Below are 24,098 nucleotides of genomic sequence, written 5' to 3'. Positions count from 1 at the left end.
ACCATTCTAGGGCATATGCTAATCACTCCTAGGACCAGCATAGTTGATCAGGCTATGCCATTCCCAGGACTGACCATACATCCCCGAGCTCACTTGTGATATTTAACAATCGTAATACTTTTGTTCTTGTCATTGTGACACTGATTTTAGTATGAATGCAGACTAGTATACTTAATTAAATATTTTAATATTTAAAGTATAGACTCTTGGTCAGAGTGCTTTAATCCCTTTTGGGTTTATAGTTTAGTATATCTTTTATGGGTTGATATACTTGATTCACTATAAACAATGCTCTGATACCAATCTGTCACACCCCAAAACCAAGAACGGCGGAAACGTTCTGGGGCGGAGGACGTCATGTAAAGTATCACAACACAGTAAATGTAAATATGCAAACAACATCATCCATTACATTAAATATATAATTTTAATACAAGCGTGTTCTGTACAGTTTTAGACACCAAAAATATAAGGTATATCAAAATAATAATATGATGAGTCTTGAATGCGCTCCATCTCCTCAAAAGCTGGCATCGGTACCTGTCTACTGATGACCTGAGAATACAAGTTATTTTGAAAGAGTTTATCAGCATTAAGCTGGTGAGTTCATAAGTATTTTAGTGTCGGTGTTTGTTATCAAAAACGTTTGAACGTGTCTCAAGTATAAGTTCGTGAAATGTATGTAAGTGTTTGTAAAAGTTTGAATCTCTCAGAAAAACCTATATTTTCTAATAAAGTAGCCTTCTACCAAGGCTTAACTGTTTTGCATGTTCGTTTGTTGTAAAAAGGTGTAATTTCCCAAGTGCAACTATCTTTTAACAAAATATAGTTTGTACATTAAAATTCAAGTGAGGTTATCACTAAAAATATGTAATGGGTAAATCATTGTAGTACTGTAGCTTAGTTTTATAGTAACTACTGCTGTACTAACTACCTTAAACCGGATTTATATTAAGGTAAAATGTGATAATTGCACCATGCTATCGACTGGTAACAACGACATACGAATGGTCGTAATAATGGAATGACGTTTGGCACCCGCAGACCTGCAGGTTCGGCTGTAGCTAGCAGCAAGGTGTAGGATAGTCAATCCAATATAGATCTATACGCAAACTCAACGCTCTCCCTCCAAGAGAATTCTGGCTACAACTCGGGCCATGACATTTAAGGCATGCTCCGATACAGTGGATCACAATTGTTAACGTATTAATGTAAGGGTAATGTTTCTCGTTCTAGTATAGTTGTATATGTTCTCATAGTATAGTTGTATATGTTCTCTTCCTAGTATAGTTGTATATGGACTCATGAATGAACTGACTCATCGATCTAGCAGTTGTAATAGTATGATCGTGTGTTACCCCGATGGTAACTTACTAATGGTGTGTCCAGTACGTATGAATATGGAAGTACTTTTATGTCTATATAGGTATATTTGATATATAATTAATATTGAAACGACCTTCGGATGGTCACCCGAAATCCCACCAGACCACATCCAAATCGAGAAAAAGGAAATAGGGCGGATGGCCTTCCTAAGCCCTTTAAACATTATTTATGCATCTATACATATATGGGCATGCAATTTATAATATAAAAGCATAAATAAGTTTTTATAAGACATTTGAAACATAAGTATTATTTTAAGAAAAGATCGACTTGATGTCAATCTATAAAACAATTTGAAGGCATAGGTTTGATAAAACAGTTTAAGTATAAGGAACATTTGTTTGAATCGCAGTTGTAAATAAGTTTGAAAAGTAAAAGGGTTTGTAAACATTTTGAAGTAAAACAATTTGATAGACAGTTTGAACAGTGATAAAAATCACTGGTTTCCCTAGTTATTAATCACATGTGATTAATGCAAACACATGTGATTGAAGCAATAACTATAAGTATTTAACTTGTATTCCCCCCCCCCCCATAAGTATTTAAAACATTTAAAATCATTTCAAAGGTTGATTAAAAGGGGTATGAACTCACTTGAAAGTTTGAAGATAGCGAGATGGAAAACCGGGCAGAGTTTCGTCTTGGGAAACGGATTTTTCTCGGGATCCTCGGGAATCTCGGGAGTAAAATCGAACCTCGGGACTTGAGCAAAAAGACCAGAGCTTCGGGTTTGAACGGGCACGAAAAACGAGGCGAAACGTAAGAGAAAAGAGAAGAAATGGGCAAGTTTTTCGGAAACCCTCGCATCCCTTTTATAGGGGTGCTGAACCGCGTCGGTGCGCGGGGCGTACGCTTGTACGCAGCGCGTACGCGTACGTCATGCATGAGCGAGTCCTCGACTGCCTCGGCTTCGGATGGGACGGTTCGGACGGGGAGGGTCGGACGGGGCGGGTCGGATGGGGCGGGTCAGTAGCTTTGCATAGGGCGACGTGGACGATCCGAGGCCCTTGATTCGAGTACGCGGGGCGTACGAGGGTACGCGGGGCGTACTCCGGTCCTATCTACTGACTCCCCTTCGGATATTACCAATAATTTATATTTAAATTTATATATATTTTAAATAAACTTCTAAAATTCATATCTCCTTCATACGAACTCCGTTTTCGACGTTCTTTATATCCACGCGTAGGTGAGACTAGGATCTACAACTTTCGTTTAGATTCCGTTGGCAAATTCCGAAATTATTTTTATTATCTATTTATTAAAATGACGTGATTAAGGAATTTCTTCAAAAATTCATAACTTCCTCATCCGAAGTCAGATTTGGACGTTCTTTTTATGTATGCTCACGGTTTGAGGTTATCTATAACTTTCATTTAGATACTTAAGGCTAAAAACTATTGTATTGAAACTTCGTGTTTTTCGTTTAATCGCTGTTGCCGGTTCTGCCGAGAATCTTCGGTTGGTCATAACTTCTTCGTTATAACTCGAATTTTAGGGTTCTTTATATGTACGAAAACCTTGATACGATTCCTACTACTTTATTTAACCCAAATAAGATTTTAGGAAAGTTATATTTTGACCTAGATTTGATTGGTTTTACATTACATTGTCTCGAAATATCGGGTTGTCATAATCTTTCATTTAGTTTCCCACACCCTTGAGTAGTAAGAGTGTATAAACCTACTTGAACAACCAATTACCTTTCAGTAAATTATCATAGGGATAATTTGAAGATATCAAACACTATTCCTATTACAAGGAATCACACAAGAGTCAATTCATTCATGAGTCTATACCAGTACATTACATGATACATGAGTACATTTATCTAGGATTACATGATACATGAGTACATTTATCTAGGATTACATGATGCATAAGTACGTTTTCATAGATACATTTATCTCAATACGCTTACATGATTACAATACATGAGTACTGTTACATAGATATATTATCCTGTATTCGCTTACCTGGATACTTGTACCTGGAGTTATGAGGAAGATTTATTCGTACCTTCTGTGTAAATTTTCCTGCCTATCCATGTTCGACGGGATGTCTAGACGGGACTAACCATTCCGGAACCCAGCTATTAACACCACTGGGTGATGAACATCTACGGATGTCTAAGGTTATCACTTATCATAAATAGATTGATATCGGAACTAACCATTCCTCCATCCTGCTGTTGCAACAGAGGATGAGATGAAAATCTTCGGATGATCATTAGGTTACCACTTATATTAGGAGTTGGCTATGGGACTAACTCTTCCTCCAACCTGCTGCTACTACAGAGGACAATTGGACCATCTTCGGAGGTTCATTAGGTTATACATATCGCTTACTGCGATGGCGTGTTAGTCCTGGTATCCAGGGATAACACTTACATGGTTATATTTTTCCTATTTACTTTATTTTGTGATATATTCACATAAACGATGAGTTAGACTAATTATTGTTTGTAGTAGTCAAAAAGAAGGAAAAACTATCATTTTACTTACAAAACATTCGGGTCTTGGTAGAAGACTACATTATCATAACAAAACATTCGGGTCTTGGTAGAAGACTACATTATCATAACAAAACATTCGGGTCTTTGTAAAAGACTACATTATCATAACAAAACATTAGGGTCTTGGTAGAAGACTACATTGTCATAACAAAACATTCGGGTCTTGGTAGAAGACTACATTTCATACTAGTAGGAAATAAAGGATTTCTTAGGGCTCTTCATACTTATATCAACTGTCTTACTTAAAGGTTTTACGTGACATTCATAACAACTTTTCAAAGCAAGAAAATGACACTTAAATACTTATGAATTCACCACCTTTAAACCTGATAGTCTCTTTCAAAATAACTTGTATTCTCAGGTCATCAGTAGACAGGTACGGTGGCCAGTTTTTGAGAAGACGGAGCAGACAAGTCTCTTCTTTTATTTTGATTGTATATTTTTGGTGTCTTATTACAATGAAAGAACACACATGTATTATAAATTTACTTATAATGCAATGGATGATGTTGTTGCTTGTTTACTATTTTACACTGTTGTGATACTGTACATGACGTCCTTGTGACAACCCAAAACTTTCATCCTATGTAATTGGTCCGCGTATTGTCTTTAAATCTTGAATTCATAATCCTTTGTAAATCTTGTGGTTCCAAATGAGTGTTTTGGGCATAATATAGTCTAACTATGGGTATTAGGAAGTGTTGGAAAGTGTTTTACATCATGGAATCGGATCAAACACACCAAAGGAGGTGTGTACGGCCACACTTTTGTGTGTACGGCCACACACCCATGTGTGCGGCCGCACACCCAACCGCACACCCTCCAGCCTCACACCCAAACATATATATATATATATATATATATATATATATATATATATATATATATATATATATATATATATATATATATATATATATATATATATATATATATATATAGATGGATATCCACTTCATTCATTCATTTGGATGCTCCTTACTCTCTCTCTACTTTCTCTCTCTAAAATCTTCAACCAAGAACACCTTGAAGGCCTCATATTTGTGATCTAGTTCATCTTCAAGCTTATTAGTGGTAAACACTTGAATCCCAAGCTTTAAAACTCATCATGTTCATCATATTCATGGTCCCTTGAAGGTGTACGTCCGCACACCTTCATGAGGGGGGGGGGGGGGCAGCACACATTCAAATCTCCTTAGAGTGAAGAGCAAACACTTCATTTGGACTCACAAGAGGAGTGTACGGCCGCACACTCCTGTGTACGGCCGCACACACACTCTGAACGGCCGCACACACACTTGTGTGCAGCCTCACACACCCTTCTGGCCGCATACCTCAGCCGCACACTAAGTTTCAAGGCCTTGCACTCACTCAAATGCCCCCTTTTGGCCCTATACTTGCATGAATCACTAAGTATGGATCATTAGACACTTGTATTCAGTAATGCCGAGCCCTAAGAATGTTTTTCCATCATGTTTAAGCATGAAACGCCCTAGTTCTAACCCAATTATGTGTCATCACATGATTTATAGGGACCATTGGCATTCATGGCATCCGTTGACACTCGACCCCTACGATAAACTGTGAGTTTGTACCCCTTTAATGAACCTTTCAAATGTTTTTATATGTTTTAGGGGGGATACAAGTCGAATATACATATTTATGAAAATTAATCACATGTGATTCACTATCCGTAACTCAAATCATATGTGATTTATCACTATGCCTTATAAAAGAACTTTGCGTTTTCAAAACTATTTTGGATAAATAAACTATTTTCTAAATGTTCCCTTTTGACAAGACTTTTATTAAATATATTTTCTTATAAAATGTAACCACATTAATATATTTATATAAGTAAGGCTTGAAGGACTTAGGACCGACAGCTCGCCTTATTTCCTGTTCTTGTTTGATTGTGGGCTTAGGGTAGTTGTTATCCGTCCGACTGTCATTGATTTCTTAATTATATATCATGTATATTGGTGTTGGATACGATCCTTTTCAATTCAATCAATGCCTTCACTACTTAATTGCCAAGAATTATACACGCTAAGTTAACTATAATGGGTATAGTTAAGGCCACTACTACTCGTTACTGCCACTACTCTACACACTATAATACACACTATTACGAGACTATACACTAATAAGAGAAAACACTACAAGCTATACAAAAGACTACTACACTATAATACAAGAGAAAGTAGTAATCCGAAGATAACACATTAACTCACCATGAGATACTCTATTCGCTACGCACTACGCCCAAAGTTTTCTGACAGGAGAATGACACTACATGTATAGATCTATACGGGGCAGACACTATTATATCCCGACTATTAATCTCAGTCCGAGCCATGCAGGCCCAGGGATGCCACTACTTCTCTACACTATGCATGAACGGGAAGGTCATGGGGTACTCTATTACTCACACTGTCAGTAGCATACAAGGAATACACTACATTCACACTAAAATACTAACACTAAAGAATAAGTTTAAAAATCCCGAAGTAAATAAGTACCTAATACTAATGGGAGTTTGCGCCGCTATTACCGATATCAGGCATAACTTTTCTTATTACACTACTTATTGGGGACTCACTAATATACTTTTACAACAAACGATTTTTCAATGATGAAACTTACATGCAAGTTACATATTTTCAATTACAATTTATTTTCTGGAAAATATAGGATTTTCTAGATTTTTCTACTACTTACGAATGTAAACTGTAACCTTTCACACTATCTGTACTAATGCATTTTATACTAAAACTCACACTAAATTCTTATGAACTCACCAGCTTTATGCTGATACTCGTATTCAAATAACTTGTATCCTCAGGTCAAAGATAGATAGGTACATGTGCAACATTTTGGAGAAGATGGAGCATACAAGATCCATCTCTTATTTTTGTATACTTTTGGTGCTGTTGAACTTAGAACACACTTGTAATTAAACTCACTATGTAAATGAAATGGTTGCATGTTTCTTGTTTTTACTATTATACAATTGTGATGATACTGTACATGACGTCCTCCACCCCGAAATGTATTCCGCCGTTATTGGTTTTGGGGTGTGACAGATTGGTATCAGAGCTTTGTTTATAGTGAATCAAGTATATCAGCCTATAAAAGATATACGAACTATAAAGACTTCGGGACTAAAACACTCTGACCAAGAATATATACTGTTAAGTATCTAAAAGATTTAACTAAGTATATATATACGCATAAAACACAGGAGCCAGTATCACCCTAGAACAGAACAAAAGTATTAAGATTGTTGGATAGCATAATTGGGCTTAGAGACATATAATCACATTTTGGGGAATGTAGCCTGATCAACTACATTTTCATGAGAGTGACTAGCTTGTACCTAAGTTTGGTTGTGATGTTGCAACAAGTATAAAACTTACCAACACTACCATAATACCACTAGCATAAGAATACTATAGGAGTAGTCTGTATCTCTAAAGCATACATAAGTGATAACTAAAAGGTTCGTTACTGGTAGGACAATAGTTGCTAAGTGAATACACCACGGTTACATGTGACTAGGGCGCTATAGACTCAGAATCTGTAGCCTTTGCTTCATTTCCTGTTCTTGTTTGATTGGGGATCTAGAGTTAGGGTTGCTTATTCGAAGGACTATCTTGCTTCGGTTGCATGTAACTTGTTTTGCACTACGCAAGTATTGGGTCGACTAGTAACGATTCATCTTATAAGTAATTTAGGTTAGTACGTCTATTAATCTTCTTTTCCCCTTTCTCGCATAGATAGCATGGCTGGCTTCCACCTACCCGGCGATCCGTACTATCCAAATCAGGGCAATGGAGGATGGCTCGATGAGGAGTCAGATAATGATCACCCGATCCCTTTGGATGATCATCATGATGAAGGCTTCTCGGATAGCTCCAGCTCCGAACCAGAGGTTAACAACCTACCTCCTGAAGCTCCAAACCCCAACCCTCGTCCGGCATTTCAGGGACCCACTCCTATGTGGGCCATATCCTTGCACCGATGGAGCGAAGAGCAGGGCCAACCTTTACCTTACAATAGAGACCGAAGCTACTATAACATAAGCGAAGGGGGATCAGTGGACCGAGTTCTGCCCATCATGGTCCGAAGGATTTCCAGGAATGTCGAGCAGGGTCAAGCAGCCATTGGTCGAGTTGTAGAAGTGGATGCCAACTCAAATCTCAACACTGTTCGCATCCGCCAACTTGAAGATGCCATGGACAGGACAAGGAGGACCAACGAGGCTCTGCAGCAACAGCTAGCTGCATCCCGAGTCGAAGTTAGGGAACTCCGAGCACGTCAAAGGATTCATGATCGACACCTTCAGGAAGTTATGCGTCGACTAGCGGATCTGAGGGTTCGCCCCACAAGTAACCATCGCCAGTAGAAGACATCTAGTTACCTCACTCTTTTGTTTAAATGACTAACCTTTCCCCTCTATGATCCGTAGATCTCTCGTCTATAAACATTCCTAGCTTAAAAGTACCTTAACGAGACCTCTAAACTACCAACATTTTCCCTATGGTTTGATGTAAGACCTTTTGTTAGGTCAATTTTTCCTGAACTTGTATTACATCATCAACACCAGTGTATTGGCAGTTAACTATCCTATTACTATGACTCTCACTCTGATTTTTGGATTATGTTGAATTAATCCATGAAACACCCTATTCCTATTTCGCAATAGACTCTTACTATTGCTATCATTCCTGTGATCTTCCAGTAAAAGATGCCTCCAAGAAAGCGTCCAAGCAGAGGAAGACCAGCAACTAAAACCCCTCCTCCACCACCTCCTCCTCCGCAGTTCGACCCAGTGTTGTTCCAAACAGCTGTGACTGCGGCTGTGACAGTAGCCATGGCTCAAATGAACTCCGGGTACGCGAGCGGTGGTAACTCTAGATTTGGGGAAGTCCATCAAAGAGTGCAAGGATGCACTTATAAGGACTTCATGAATTGTAAACCTACCTTCTTCGATGGTACTGGAGGAATTGTGGCATTATCCCAATGGTTCGAAAGAACCGAGGCTGTATTCGAAATGTGCTCTTGCCCCGAAGAGAGCAAAATCAAGTTCGCTACTGCCACCCTCACTAACAGGGCTTTAACATGGTGGAACGGCCATGTCAATGCACTCTCCTTGGTCACAGCCAATGCCATGGGCTGGGACACTCTAAAGGATCTCATGAGAAAGGAATACTGCCAGAGGGGCAAAATTCAGAAACTTGAGGAGGAACTATGGAACCTCAAAATGGTAGGGACCGACATAATAGCTTACACGGCCAGGTTCTGCGACTTGGCGGCTATGTGTCCCAACATGATCCCTTCTGAAAGCAAGAAGATTGAACGATACATATGGGGTCTAATGCCTCCGTATCAAGGAAACGTTCTAGCCTCATGCCTTACCACCTTCGACAGTGCCAAGGAATTGGCCCAGAGTCTGATCAACCATGAAGTGTCTTCCACTCCAGCAACAACAACCACAACTACCACTGCACCACCCGATTCATCTGATAGAAAGAGGAAGCGATGGGATAAGAAGAAAGGCAAGAAAACTCAAAGCTCCTCCAAGAATCAACAAATCGTGGCGGTCCATGCTGCCACTACTCCAGCCACTCCTGCACCGCCAAAGGCTTATAGTGGGAATCTGCCCAAGTGTCCCAAGTGCCCTTTCCACCACAACGGCCCCTGCCGTGAATTGCAGTGTTCCAACTGCGGTCGAAAGGGCCATACTGTGCGATTCTGCAAGGCCCCTCCCAAACCTATCTCGCAAGTTTCCGGTTCGGAAGTGACCCCGACGTGTTATGGCTGCGGTGAAGCTAGTCATTTCAAGGAGAACTGTCCGAAGGCTGCGAATGCTGGGGGAACTGGAAGGCTACTCGCTATTGGTCACAGCGAGGTGGTAGCGGATCCCACAGTAGTCACGGGTACGTTTCTTCTCAACAACTCTTATGCCTGTGTCTTATTCGATAGTGGTGCAGAAAGAAGCTTCATAAACCAAAACTTTAAACACTTACTCAAACAATCCCCTCAACCACTAAAAGAAACATTCGTCGTAGAGATAGCTAACGGGAAAACTGAAAACTCTAAAGAAATCTACATAGGTTGTACCCTCACGTTAGAAGATCACTCATTTCCAATCGATCTCATACCAGTCTATATCAAGAATTCTGATGTCATTGTCGGTATGGACTGGTTGAGTCTCCATCATGCCGATATCCTATGCTCTGACAAAGCCATTCGCCTGAATCTTCCGAACCACAAAACTCTATTGATCTATGGAGACAAACCCGGTACGAACCTACGTATCATCTCCAGTATTCAGGCTCAGAAATACTTGTGTAAGGAATACCACGCCTTTCTTGCCCACGTTGTTGACGTTAGCCAGAAAACGAAAGCTCCGAAGGACATTCCCGTTGTATGCAATTTCCCCGATGTCTTTCCGGAGGACCTTCCGGGGCTACCTCCCAAACGTCAGGTTGAGTTTAGAATTGACCTAATCTCGGGAGCTACCCCCGTAGCTAAGTCGCCCTATCGTTTAGCGCCTGCAGAGATGCAAGAATTATCCGGTCAACTTAACGAGCTGCTCATCAAGGGCTTTATAAGACCAAGCTTCTCACCCTGGGGAGCTCCGGTCATGTTCGTAAAGAAGAAAGACGGATCGTTCCGTATGTGCATTGACTATAGGGAACTCAACAAACTCACTGTAAAAAATCGCTACCCTCTTCCTCGTATCGACGACCTATTTGACCAACTACAAGGAGCAAGTTATTTCTCCAAGATTGATTTTCGGTCCGGGTATCACCAGTTACGGGTGCTTGAGGAAGATATTCCGAAGACATCTTTTCGAACCCGTTACGGGCACTTCGAGTTCGTAGTGATGCCCTTTGGATTGACTAACGCTCCCGCAGTATTCATGGACTTAATGAATAGGGTATGTCGTCCGTATCTAGATCAATTCATCATCGTCTCTATTGATGATATACTCGTCTACTCTCGGAGCGAGGAAGAACATAAGGATCACCTACGACGAGTCTTGGAAACACTACGATCAGAGAAGTTATATGCAAAGTTCTCTAAGTGTGAGTTTTGGATCCGAAAAGTCGAATTCTTAGGACACGTGGTTAGTGAAGAAGGAATCCACGTGGATCCCTCCAAAATTAAAGCTATTGAGAATTGGCCAGCACCGAAGACGCCAACGGAGATTCGTCAATTTCTAGGCCTCGCTGGCTACTAGCGCAGATTCATCCAAAACTTCTCTGAGATTGCGAAACCTCTCACTATGTTGACACAGAAGGGCGTATCATTCGACTGGGAAGAAAAACAGGAGAAGGCATTCCAGAACCTGAAGCGAGCCCTATGCACCGCACCAGTATTATCCCTTCCCGAAGGAACCGAAGACTTCGTGGTATACTGCGATGCATCGAATCAGGGGATCGGCTGTGTCTTGATGCAACGAGGTAAAGTCATCAATAATTGCCTTAAGACAGCTAAAGACACATGAGGTGAACTACACTACACACGACCTCGAACTAGGAGCGGTCGTCTTCGCACTAAAAATCTGGAGACACTACTTGTATGGGACGAAGAGTGTAGTGTATACTGACCATAAAAGCCTCCAACACATACTGAACCAGAAAGAGCTCAACATGAGACAACGCCGATGGGTTGAGCTACTCAACGATTACGACTGCAAAATTCGATATCACCCGGGGAAAGCCAACGTGGTAGCAGACGCCCTGAGTAGGAAAGAGTATTCAGGTCGAAGAACCAAGTCATTAACAATGACTATCCATTTGCATCTATCCGCACAGATCAAGGAGGCTCAGCTTGAAGCACTAAAGCCTGAGAATGTGACGGGAGAATCCCTGCGCGGAATGGATAAAAGTTTGGAGATCAAAGGTGACAGAGCTTACTATCTTATGAACCGAATCTGGACTCCACGCCACGGAGGTTTCAGAGAGGTAGTCATGAAGGAAGCTCACAACACTCGATACTCCGTCCACCCAGGTTCGGATAAGATGTATCTGGATCTCAGGAAACTATACTGGTGGCCTAACATGAAAGCAGAGATCGCTACCTTCGTGAGTAAGTGCCTTACGTGCGCGAAGGTCAAGGTCGAATATCAAAAGCCATCGGGACTCCTCCAACAACCAGAGATACCTGAATGGAAGTGGGAGCGGATTACAATGGACTTTATAACCAAACTGCCCAAGACAACGGGTGGGTTCGATACCATTTGGGTCATCGTCGACAGATTGACCAAGTCTGCTGTAACACCGTATATTACAAAATAAATTTTCACAATTTATAAAAACATTTCCCGTTAACTTTTCATAAAATAATCAAGTTTAAATCCCAATTTACATTATACAAAATCCCAAGATCACAAGTATAACAAAATCCCATGCGTGTGTACGGATCAAGCCGGCGCCTTCCCACGGTCATTGCTAGTACCTGAAACAACAACACTAACACTGTAAGCACAAAGCTTAGTGAGTTCCCCAAAATACCACACATAAAACACATATTAGCCACTCGAGGCTATAACTCTATGGGTCCGTGCACCCAAACTCTGTGAACCCTCAGGTTCTAACTCTAGGAACCTTCCGGTTCCAACTCTGTAAACATGCACAACATAATCACATAGAAATAATGCAGTACAACATATAGCATACAATACTCTGTCACATAACTCTGGTTACCTACTCAAGGTAAAGTATAGTGAGAAGACTCACCTCGCGTATCTCGATGACTCACAAATCCTGAAATCCCTCGTGCCCGATCCTCCGAGCTATAATCCTCCTATAACATCATATGTCTCTAATTAACACTTTTTATCTCTAAGGTTGACTATCCCTAAGAAGTCAACACAGGTCAACTCTGGTCAACGGTCAACTCTGGTCAACGGTCAACTTTGACCGGACTCGGCGAGTACACGAGGGCAACTCGGCGAGTCTAGACGTTTTCACCAACTCTCTAGGATTCCCTTCTTACACGCCGAGTACTCCCCCTGACTCGACGAGTTCCACCTGGAAGAATCGCGGGGCCACCCCGACTCAACTCGCCGAGTCTCAAGAACAACTCGGCGAGTCCCAGCTCGACTCAGTCCTTTTGACCACCCTTCCCTACTCACCCTGACTCACTGAGTCAACCCATGACTCGACTGGACCACTCACTGGCCGATCCAAGGCAATCTTCAAGCTACTCGCCGAGTCTGCTCATCGGACTCGGCGAGTCCATGCCATGCAATCACTCAAACTCGCTTCTAAGGTCAGATCTGTTCTATCAATTCATAGATCTGGCCTTCCTAGACTGATTCACCACGTAAAGCCCCAAACTTGGTGTACATACCACCTTTATATGTCCATATATGAAGAATTATCAACAAATATCACAACTCAAGGTCATAACCTCCATTGTTCTTCATAAAGCTTGATGAATGAGGCTCTCTGGACCTCTATGGATCTAGATCCAAAGCCTCATCACTAGCAAGGGACTATTTGGCCATCAAATCAACCCAACAAAGGCCACAAGAAACCCTAAATCCTAATATACTTCACAAAACAGAAGATGAGCCGAAATCATACCTTTAGATCGATGATCTAAGCTTCAAATCCACAGAATAGCAACCTCCTTTGCTTCCTCTTGGCTAGAACCTCCCTCTTCTTTGCTAAACAACACACAAAGGTCAAGAAATGTTTCCTCTCTCTCTCAAATCGCTAAAGCACTCTAGGGTTTCTCTCTATGGACTGCTGGGTACAAATGACGGCCATAAGGCCCTTTAAATAGGTCCCAAACCCGAGAAATTAGGGTTTCATTAAATAGCGCGGACTCGCCGAGTCCATATCCTGGACTCGCCGAGTCCAGGCAAATCCCGCGTCCAGAATCGCGTCCCTACTCGGCGAGTCTGAGCTCCAACTCGCCGAGTCCCCTCTCAAAACACCAAAATCATAAACAATAAAGATACCTGGAAATCCGGGCTGTTACAATTCTCCCCCACTAGAACTAGACTTCGCCCTCGAAGTCTCGCTCTGAAAATAGCTCCGGATGCTGCTCCCGCATCTCGCGCTCCGGCTCCCAGGTCATCTTTGATCCCTTCCGGTGTTGCCACTAAACCAACACCAGAGGTACCTCCTTGTTCCTCAGAACCTTGATCTTCCGATCTCTGATGGCCACTGGCCTCTTGGCGTAATTCAGACTCGCATCCACCTGAATATCCTCTAATGGAACCACTGCCGACTCATCAGCTATACACTTCCTCAATTGCGACACATGAAAAGTGTCGTGGATCTGCCCCAACTCTGCTGGCAACTCCAAACGATAGGCTACCCGACCTACCCTCGCAATCACACGAAATGGCCCAATATACCGGGGTCCCAACTTGCCCGTCTTCCTGAATCGAATCACTCTTTTCCAAGGAGAGACATTCAGGAGAACGAAGTCGCCGACCTGAAACTCAAGCTCGGACTGGCGTCAGTCTGCATAACTCTTCTGTCGGCTCTAGGCGGTCAATAACCTCTGTCTGACCTGCTGAATCTGCTCTGTCATCTGAAGCACGATCTCTGTACTGCCCATCACTCTCTGCCCAACCTCTCCCCAACAAATGGGGGTCCGACACCTCCTACCATACAACAGCTCAAAGGGTGGCATACCAATGCTCGAATGATGGCTGTTGTTGTAGGAAAACTCTGCCAAGGGTAAATACGCATCCCAGCTACCCCCAAAATCTAACACACATGCTCGAAGCATGTCCTCAAGCGTCTGAATCGTCCGCTCACTCTGGCCGTCTGTCTGGGGATGATATCCGGTACTAAAATGCAATCTAGTACCCAACTCCTCATGAAATTTCTTCCAGAATCTGGAAGTGAAACGCACATCACGGTCCGAAACAATCGAGATCGGCACCCCATGCCGAGATACCACTTCTCTCACATATATCTCCGCCAACTTCTCCGCTGAAGAACTCTCACTGATGGCAAGGAAGTGAGCGCTCTTCGTCAACCTGTCCACAATCACCCAAATTGCATCAACTCCTCTGGCAGTCCTCGGCAATTTGGTGATGAAATCCATAGTGATCTGTTCCCACTTCCATTCGGGAACCTCCAATGGCTGCAACTTGCCATGCGGTCTCTGGTGCTCGGCCTTAACCCTGCGGCAGGTCAAGCATCTCTCAACAAACCAGGTGACGTCCCTCTTCATACAGGGCCACCAATACTCTTTCCTCAAATCCAAATACATCTTCGTGGCCCCCGGATGGATCGAAAATTTCGACCGATGAGCCTCCTCCATCAAAGTAGCATGCATACCGCCCACAAACGGTACCCAAATCCGATCCTGAAAAGTCATAAGCCCTCGACCATCTGTAACGAACTCTGAAATCAAACCAACAACCCGTTCCCTCTTCTGCATCCCCGGTTGCACAACCTCGACCTGTGCCCCACGAATGGCATCCAATACCGGAGCTATCACGGTCAACCTCAAACATACATCTCGCAGTGGTGTGCTCTCCGCCCTGCGGCTCAACGCATCGGCTACCACATTAGACTTGCCTGGGTGGTACAGGATCTCACAATCATAATCCTTGACCACATCCAACCACCTCCTCTGTCGCATATTTAGGTTGGGCTGATCCATCAAGTACTTCAAACTCTTATGGTCCGTGTATATCGTACACCGAACCCCATACAAGTAGTGACGCCAAATCTTGAGAGCGAACACTACTGCCCCCAACTCTAGATCATGCGTGGGATATCTCGTCTCATGAGGCTTCAACTGCCTCGATGCATATGCTATCACATGACCCCTCTGCATCAACACCGCACCCAGCCCCAAAATCGATGCATCACAATATACCACAAAATCCTCCATCCCTTCCGGGAGAGCTAATACCGGGGCTTCGCACAACCTTTGGCGAAGTGTCTCAAAGGAGGTCTGCTGCTTGGGACCCCATGAGAACGCAACACCCTTCCGGGTCAATCTGGTGAGTGGCACTGCGATCTTGGAGAAATCCTTGATAAATCTCCGATAATACCCTGCCAACCCAAGGAAACTTCTGATCTCAGATGGTGACTTCGGCACCTCCCAACTCATCACTGCCTCAACCTTGGCCGGATCGACCAGAATCCCTTCCTGGTTAACAAGATGTCCAAGGAATTGGACCTCCCGCAACCAGAAATCACTCTTGGAGAACTTTGCATAAAGCTTCTCCGATCTCAAAACCCCAAGGACCTCCCTCAAATGTTCCTCATGCTGCTCTCTAGATCTTGAATATACCAGAATGTCATCGATAAATACAATCACCGACCGATCCAACATCGGCCTGCATACCCTGTTCATGAGATCCATGAACACAGTCGGGGCATTGGTGAGCCCAAAAGGCATCAACACAAACTCGTAATGCCCATATCGCGTCCTGAACGCTGTCTTCTGGACGTCCTCATCCCGCACTCTTACCTGATGATATCCCGACCTCAAATCTATATTGGAGAACCAAGATGCTCCCTGCAACTGATCGAATAAATCGTCGATCCTCGGTAACGGGTAACGGTTCTTGACCGTCAGCTTGTTCAACTCCCGGTAGTCAATGCACATCCGGTGTGAACCATCCTTCTTCTTGACGAACAGGATAGACGCTCGCCACGGTGAGCTGCTTGGCCGAATAAACCCCTTCCCCAGCAGCTCCTGAAGCTGCGAGGATAACTCTTGCATCTCTGGAGGTGCAAGACGATAAGGCACCTTAGCGATAGGCGCGGCCCCTGGAATCAAATCAATACTGAACTCCACTTGCCTCACAGGAGGCACACCCGGTAACTCCTCGGGTAAAACATCTGGAAACTCACGCACCACTGGAACCTCCTCAACTGAACTCGGTTTCTCGGAAGCCACCCGCGTATCCATCACATACGCCACAAAACCCTTACAGCCCTGCTGTAGACACTGCCTCGCCCTAGCGGGCGAACAAAAAGCTGATCCTGAACGTGTACCCTTGCCGTACACTGAAAGAACTCCCCCACTAGGGTTTTGTATGGTCACCAGCTGATGCTCACAGTCGATAACCGCGCCGAATCGGCTCAACCAGTCCATGCCCACAATGACACAGACATCACCCATCGCAATAGGAATCAGATCAATCGGAAACTCAACCCCGAAAATCTTTAATACACCTCCCCGGAGAACCTCCGTGGCACAAATCACTCTATCGTCAGCTATGGAAACTCTCAGAGGCCGACTCAATGCCTCACGACTAACACTGATATGCTGACTAAAGGCCAAAGATACAAAAGACCGACTCGCACCCGAGTCAAATAACACTAAAGCAGGTACAGAGTTCACAAGAAAAGTACCTACGCATAACATAATATAAGCATAATATCTCAACATCAAAATAATTACATGAAAGGAAACATACCAGCCACAACATCGGGCGCAGCGCGGACCTCCTCCGCAGTCAGCTGGAAAGCTCTCCCTCGAGCTCTCGACGCTTCGACCTTCACAGGCCGACTCTCTGTAGCTCTGATGGCGGCAGGAGCAGATCCCTGAGATGCTCCGCGTAACTGCGGACACTCGGCCTTCCGGTGTCCGATCTGGTTGCAGTGAAAACACACTGCAAACCCCTTGGGGCAGTCCTTGGCCATGTGCCCCTCCTTGCCACATTTGTAGCAAGATCCCGCTCGGCAGACTCCATCATGATCCTTGCCGCACTTCCCGCAAGTGCGGCCCTTCTGGCTCCCTGGTTTGGGATCAGCGAGCTTGGCCCGCTTGGCTGCCGGCTGAGACTGTGCTGGTCGCCGATCCCTCCCCTGAGACTCCGCCTCCTCCCTGGCCTGACTCTCAAGCTCAATCTCCCTCTTCTGGGCATTTTCCTGAAGCTCAGCAAATGTCCGGTACGAGGAGTTCGCAGCGAACTCCCGAATATCCCGCCTCAAAATGCTCAAGTAGCGGCTCATACGTGCCTGCTCAGTGGACACATGCTCAGGGCAGAACATCGCCCTCTCATGGAACATCCTCGTGATTGCTGTAACTGACTCAGTACCCTGCTTGAGGGTCAGAAACTTCTGTGCCAAACGTTCCCTCTCCACCTGGGGAACGTACTCATCTCGGAACATGACAGTGAACCTCTCCCAGGTCACTGTCGCAAGCTCAGCAGGCATATAATGCGTCGTCACAAACTTCCACCAGTCCTTCGCTCCCAAGCGAAGCTGGTTCAGCGCGAACCGAACCTTCAAATGCTCAGGAGACGAGCAAGTGAAGAAACACCCCTCAATATCAGATATCCACCTCATAGCTACCACCGGACCCTGAGTCCCATCAAACTCTGGTGGTTTCGTGTTGCTGAACTCGCGGAACAGCAACGCATCACCACCTTGCGGCCTCGCAGCAGCAATCGCTGCGGTAGCCGCTGCAACAGCAGCCTCAGAAAGAGCGGCATAACGCTCATCAAATGTCTCAATCAGTGTGGTCTTTATAGACCCAAACATCTCCGGTATGTCCGCCTTGATGGCTGCAGCCACCTCCTCCTGGATGATCCGGCGGATCTCCTCCTCACTGGTACCACTGCTCTCGGGCATCAAACGTGTCCTCACCATGATCTACCTCTGAAATACAACATACGAAAATCAGAATCCACACGAGCATACTCACACTCGACAACTCTTTCCTCCTTGATTCTTGGTATTCCAAAGATTCTTACTTGGGCTGCACACCGCTCCGATGCTTTCAGTAGTACGGGCCCAATACTACTGTCCGCACCGCACCAGAATACATCCCAAGTCCTCCTCTTCGGATTCCAAGTCCCAAGTACTCTATCATGCGTAGACCACTCTCTAATAGATCTCTCATAAGCCCCTCGCTACTACCTACTTACTCTCAAGCATATCATAGCAGCTCACCTCTCCCTAGGCTAAGGCATCACAAATCAGACCACTCTAGTCCTAATAGCAATACCTAGCCTACTCTAACATGCAGATACATCATATCAATATCAATATCACATAATATAAGGTATTTTGGGAAATCACCATTCGGCGCTGACTGATCGTACACGCATCTCTTGTTATGCGTTTTTCAAAAATCTTTTACTCTTTTTGAAAATACATCTCAAATCCTCAGTTTGAGTTCAAATACGCCCGAAGGTTTACTCGAATCCCTCAAACCAAGGCTCTGATACCAACTTGTAACACCGTATATTACAAAATAATTTTTCACAATTTATAAAAACATTTCCCGTTAACTTTTCATAAAATAATCAAGTTTAAATCCCAATTTACATTATACAAAATCCCAAGATCACAAGTATAACAAAATCCCATGCGTGTGTACGGATCAAGCCGGCGCCTTCCCACGGTCATCGCTAGCACCTGAAACAACAACACTAACACTGTAAGCACAAAGCTTAGTGAGTTCCCCAAAATACCACACATAAAACACATATTAGCCACTCGAGGCTATAACTCTATGGGTCCGTGCACCCAAACTCTGTGAACCCTCAGGTTCTAACTCTAGGAACCTTCCGGTTCCAACTCTGTAAACATGCACAGCATAATCACATAGAAATAATGCAGTACAACATATAGCATACAATACTCTGTCACATAACTCTGGTTACCTACTCAAGGTAAAGTATAGTGAGAAGACTCACCTCGCGTATCTCGATGACTCACAAATCCTGAAATCCCTCGTGCCCGATCCTCCGAGCTATAATCCTCCTATAACATCATATGTCTCTAATTAACACTTTTTATCTCTAAGGTTGACTATCCCTAAGAAGTCAACACAGGTCAACTCTGGTCAACGGTCAACTCTGGTCAACGGTCAACTTTGACCGGACTCGGCGAGTGCACGAGGGCAACTCGGCGAGTCTAGACGTTTTCACCAACTCTCTAGGATTCCCTTCTTACACGCCGAGTACTCCCCCTGACTCGACGAGTTCCACCTGGAAGAATCGTGGGGCCACCCCGACTCAACTCGCCGAGTCTCAAGAACAACTCGGCGAGTCCCAGCTCGACTCAGTCCTTTTGACCACCCTTCCCTACTCACCCTGACTCACTGAGTCAACCCATGACTCGACTGGACCACTCACTGGCCGATCCAAGGCAATCTTCAAGCTACTCGCCGAGTCTGCTCATCGGACTCGGCGAGTCCATGCCATGCAATCACTCAAACTCGCTTCTAAGGTCAGATCTGTTCTATCAATTCATAGATCTGGCCTTCCTAGACTGATTCACCACGTAAAGCCCCAAACTTGGTGTACATACCACCTTTATATGTCCATATATGAAGAATTATCAACAAATATCACAACTCAAGGTCATAACCTCCATTGTTCTTCATAAAGCTTGATGAATGAGGCTCTCTGGACCTCTATGGATCTAGATCCAAAGCCTCATCACTAGCAAGGGACTATTTGGCCATCAAATCAACCCAACAAAGGACACAAGAAACCCTAAATCCTAATATACTTCACAAAACAGAAGATGAGCCGAAATCATACCTTTAGATCGATGATCTAAGCTTCAAATCCACAGAATAGCAACCTCCTTTGCTTCCTCTTGGCTAGAACCTCCCTCTTCTTTGCTAAACAACACACAAAGGTCAAGAAATGCTTCCTCTCTCTCTCTCAAATCGCTAAAGCACTCTAGGGTTTCTCTCTATGGACTGCTGGGTACAAATGACAGCCATAAGGCCCTTTAAATAGGTCCCAAACCCGAGAAATTAGGGTTTCATTAAATAGCGCGGACTCGCCGAGTCCATATCCTGGACTCGCCGAGTCCAGGCAAATCCCGCATCCAGAATCGCGTCCCTACTCGGCGAGTCTGAGCTCCAACTCGCCGAGTCCCCTCTCAAAACACCAAAATCATAAACAATAAAGATACCTGGAAATCCGGGCTGTTACATCTGCACACTTCCTACCCATCAAAGAAATGGACAAGATGGAGAAGCTCACTAGAACATATCTTAAGGAGATAGTATGGCTTCATGGCGTCCCTATATCTATTATCTCAGACAGAGATAGTAGATTTACCTCGAGATTTTGGCAATCACTACAAAAGGCTCTAGGGACGAGGCTGGACATGAGCACAACTTACCATTCGCAGACCGACGGACAAAGTGAGAGAACGATCCAAACCTTAGAAGATATGCTGCGAGCTTGTGTGATCGACTTCGGTAAATCGTGGGATACACACTTACCTCTTGTGGAGTTTTCCTACAACAATAGTTATCATACGAGCATCAAGGCAGCTCCATTCGAATCCCTCTACGGCCGGAAGTGCAGATCCCCTTTGTGCTCGGCTGAGGTGGGTGACACTCAGTTGGCTAAAGGACGAGTTCCTGACAGCGCTCTCACTGGTCCGGAGATCATTCGAGAAACAACCGAGAAGATTGTACAAATTCGTGAACGATTAAAAGCCGCTAGGGGTCGACAGAAAAGCTACGTGGACAAACGAAGGAAACCCTTGGAGTTTCAGGTAGGAGACCGAGTCCTTTTGAAGGTCTCGCCCTGGAAGGGCACGATACACTTTGGAAAGCGTGGAAAGCTGAACCCAAGGTACATAGGGCCTTTCGAGATTCTTGCTAGAATCGACCCTGTAGCTTACAAACTCAACTTACCCCTCGAGCTAAGTAACATACATCCTACCTTCCACGTCTCGAACTTGAAGAAATGCCTATCCGACGAAACTCTCGTGATTCCCCTTGACGAGATTGAGGTCAATGAAAACCTCAACTTTGTAGAAGAGCCTGCGGAAATTATGGATCGAGAAGTGAAACGAACGAAACAACGCCGCATCTCAATTGTGAAGGTTCGGTGGAACGCCAAGCGGGGACCGGAATTCACTTGGGAACGCGAGGATCAAATGAAACTCAAATATCCCCATCTTTTTGCCTCATAGTTTTGTAACTACCCTCTGTAGGAATTCTAAATTTCGGGACGAAATTCCCTCTAACGGGGGGGGGGGGGGGGGAGGGATACTGTGACAACCCGAAACTTTCATCCTATGTAATTGGTCCGCGTATTGTCTTTAAATCTTGAATTCATCATCCTTTGTAAATCTTGTGGTTCCAAATGAGTTTTTTAGGCATAATATAGTCTAACTATGGGTCTTAGGAAGTGTTGGAATGTGTTTTACATCATGGAATCGGATCAAACACACCAAAGGAGGTGTGTGCGGCCACACTTTTGTGTGTACGGCCACACACCCATGTGTGCGGCCGCACACCCAACCGCACACCCTCCAGCCTCACATCCAAACATATATATAGATGGATATCCACTTCATTCATTCATTTGGATGCTCCTTACTCTCTCTCTACTTTCTCTCTCTAAAATCTTCAACCAAAAACACCTTGAAGGCCTCATATTTGTGATTTAGTTCATCTTCAAGCTTATTAGTGGTAAAAACTTGAATCCCAAGCTTTAAAACTCAACATGTTCATCATATTCATGGTCCCTTGAAGGTGTACGGCCGCACACCTTCATAAGGGGGGGGGCAGCACACATTCAAATCTCCTTAGAGTGAAGAGCAAACACTCTGAACGGACGCACACACACTCTGAACGGCCGCACACACACTTGTGTGCAGCCTCACACACCCTTCTGGCCGCATACCTCAGCCGCACACTAAGTTTCAAGGCCTTGCACTCACTCAAATGCCCCCTTTTGGCCCTATACTTGCATGAATCACTAAGTATGGATCATGAGACACTTGTATTCAGTAATGCCGAGCCCTAAGAATGTTTTTCCATCATGTTTAAGCATGAAACGCCCTAGTTCTAACCCAATTATGTGTCATCACATGATTTATAGGAACCATTGGCATTCAGGGCATCCGTTGACACTCGAACCCTACGATAAACTGTGAGTTTATACCCCTTTAATGAACCTTTCAAACGTTTTTATATGTTTTAGTGGGGGATACAAGTCGAATATACATATTTATTAAAATTAATCACATGTGATTCACTATCCGTAACTCAAATCATATGTGATTTATCACTATGCCTTATAAAAGAACTTTGCGTTTTCAAAACTATTTTGGATAAATAAACTATTTTCTAAATGTTCCCTTTTGACAAGACTTTTATTAAATATATTTTCTTATAAAATGTAACCACATTAATATATTTATATAAGTAAGGCTTGAAGGACTTAGGACCGATAGCTCACCTTATTTCCTGTTCTTGTTTGATTGTGGGCTTAGGGTAGTTGTTATCCGTCCGACTGTCGTTGATTTCTTAATTATATATCATGTATATTGGCGTTGGATACGATCCTTTTCAATTCAATCAATGCCTTCACTACTTAATTGCCAAGAATTATACACACTAAGTTAACTATAATGGGTATAGTTAAGGCCACTACTACTCGTTACTGCCACTACTCTACACACTATAATACACACTATTACGAGACTATACACTAATAAGAGAAAACACTACAAGCTATACAAAAGACTACTACACTATAATACAAGAGAAAGTACTAATCCGAAGATAACACATTAACTCACTATGAGATACTCTATTCGCTACGCACTACGCACAAAGTTTTCTGACAGGAGAACGACACTACATGTATAGATCTATACGGGGCAGACACTATTATATCCCGACTATTAACCTCAGTCTGAGCCATGCAGGCCCAGGGATGCCACTACTTCTCTACACTATGCATGACCGGGAAGGTCATGGGGTACTCTATTACTCACACTGTCAGTAGCATACAAGGAATACACTACATTCACACTAAAATACTAACACTAAAGAATAAGTTTAAAAATCCCGAAGTAAATAAGTACCTAATACTAATGGGAGTTTGCGCCACTATTACCGATATCAGGCATAACTTTTCTTATTACACTACTTATTGGGGACTCACTAATATACTTTTACAACAAACGATTTTTCAATGATGAAAATTACATGCAAGTTACATATTTTCAATTACAATTTATTTTCTGGAAAATATAGGATTTTCTAGATTTTTCTACTACTTACGAATGTAAACTGTAACCCTTCACACTATCTGTACTAATGCATTTTATACTAAAACTCACACTAAATTCTTATGAACTCACCAGCTTTATGCTGATACTCGTATTCAAATAACTTGTATCCTCAGGTCAAAGATAGATAGGTACAGGTGCAACATTTTGGAGAAGATGGAGCATACAAGATCCATCTC

This window comes from Lactuca sativa, chromosome 8 (genome assembly GCF_002870075.4).
Source record: "Lactuca sativa cultivar Salinas chromosome 8, Lsat_Salinas_v11, whole genome shotgun sequence".
NCBI classification, from domain to species: domain Eukaryota; kingdom Viridiplantae; phylum Streptophyta; class Magnoliopsida; order Asterales; family Asteraceae; genus Lactuca; species Lactuca sativa.
Note: the sequence above shows the minus strand (reverse complement) of the source record.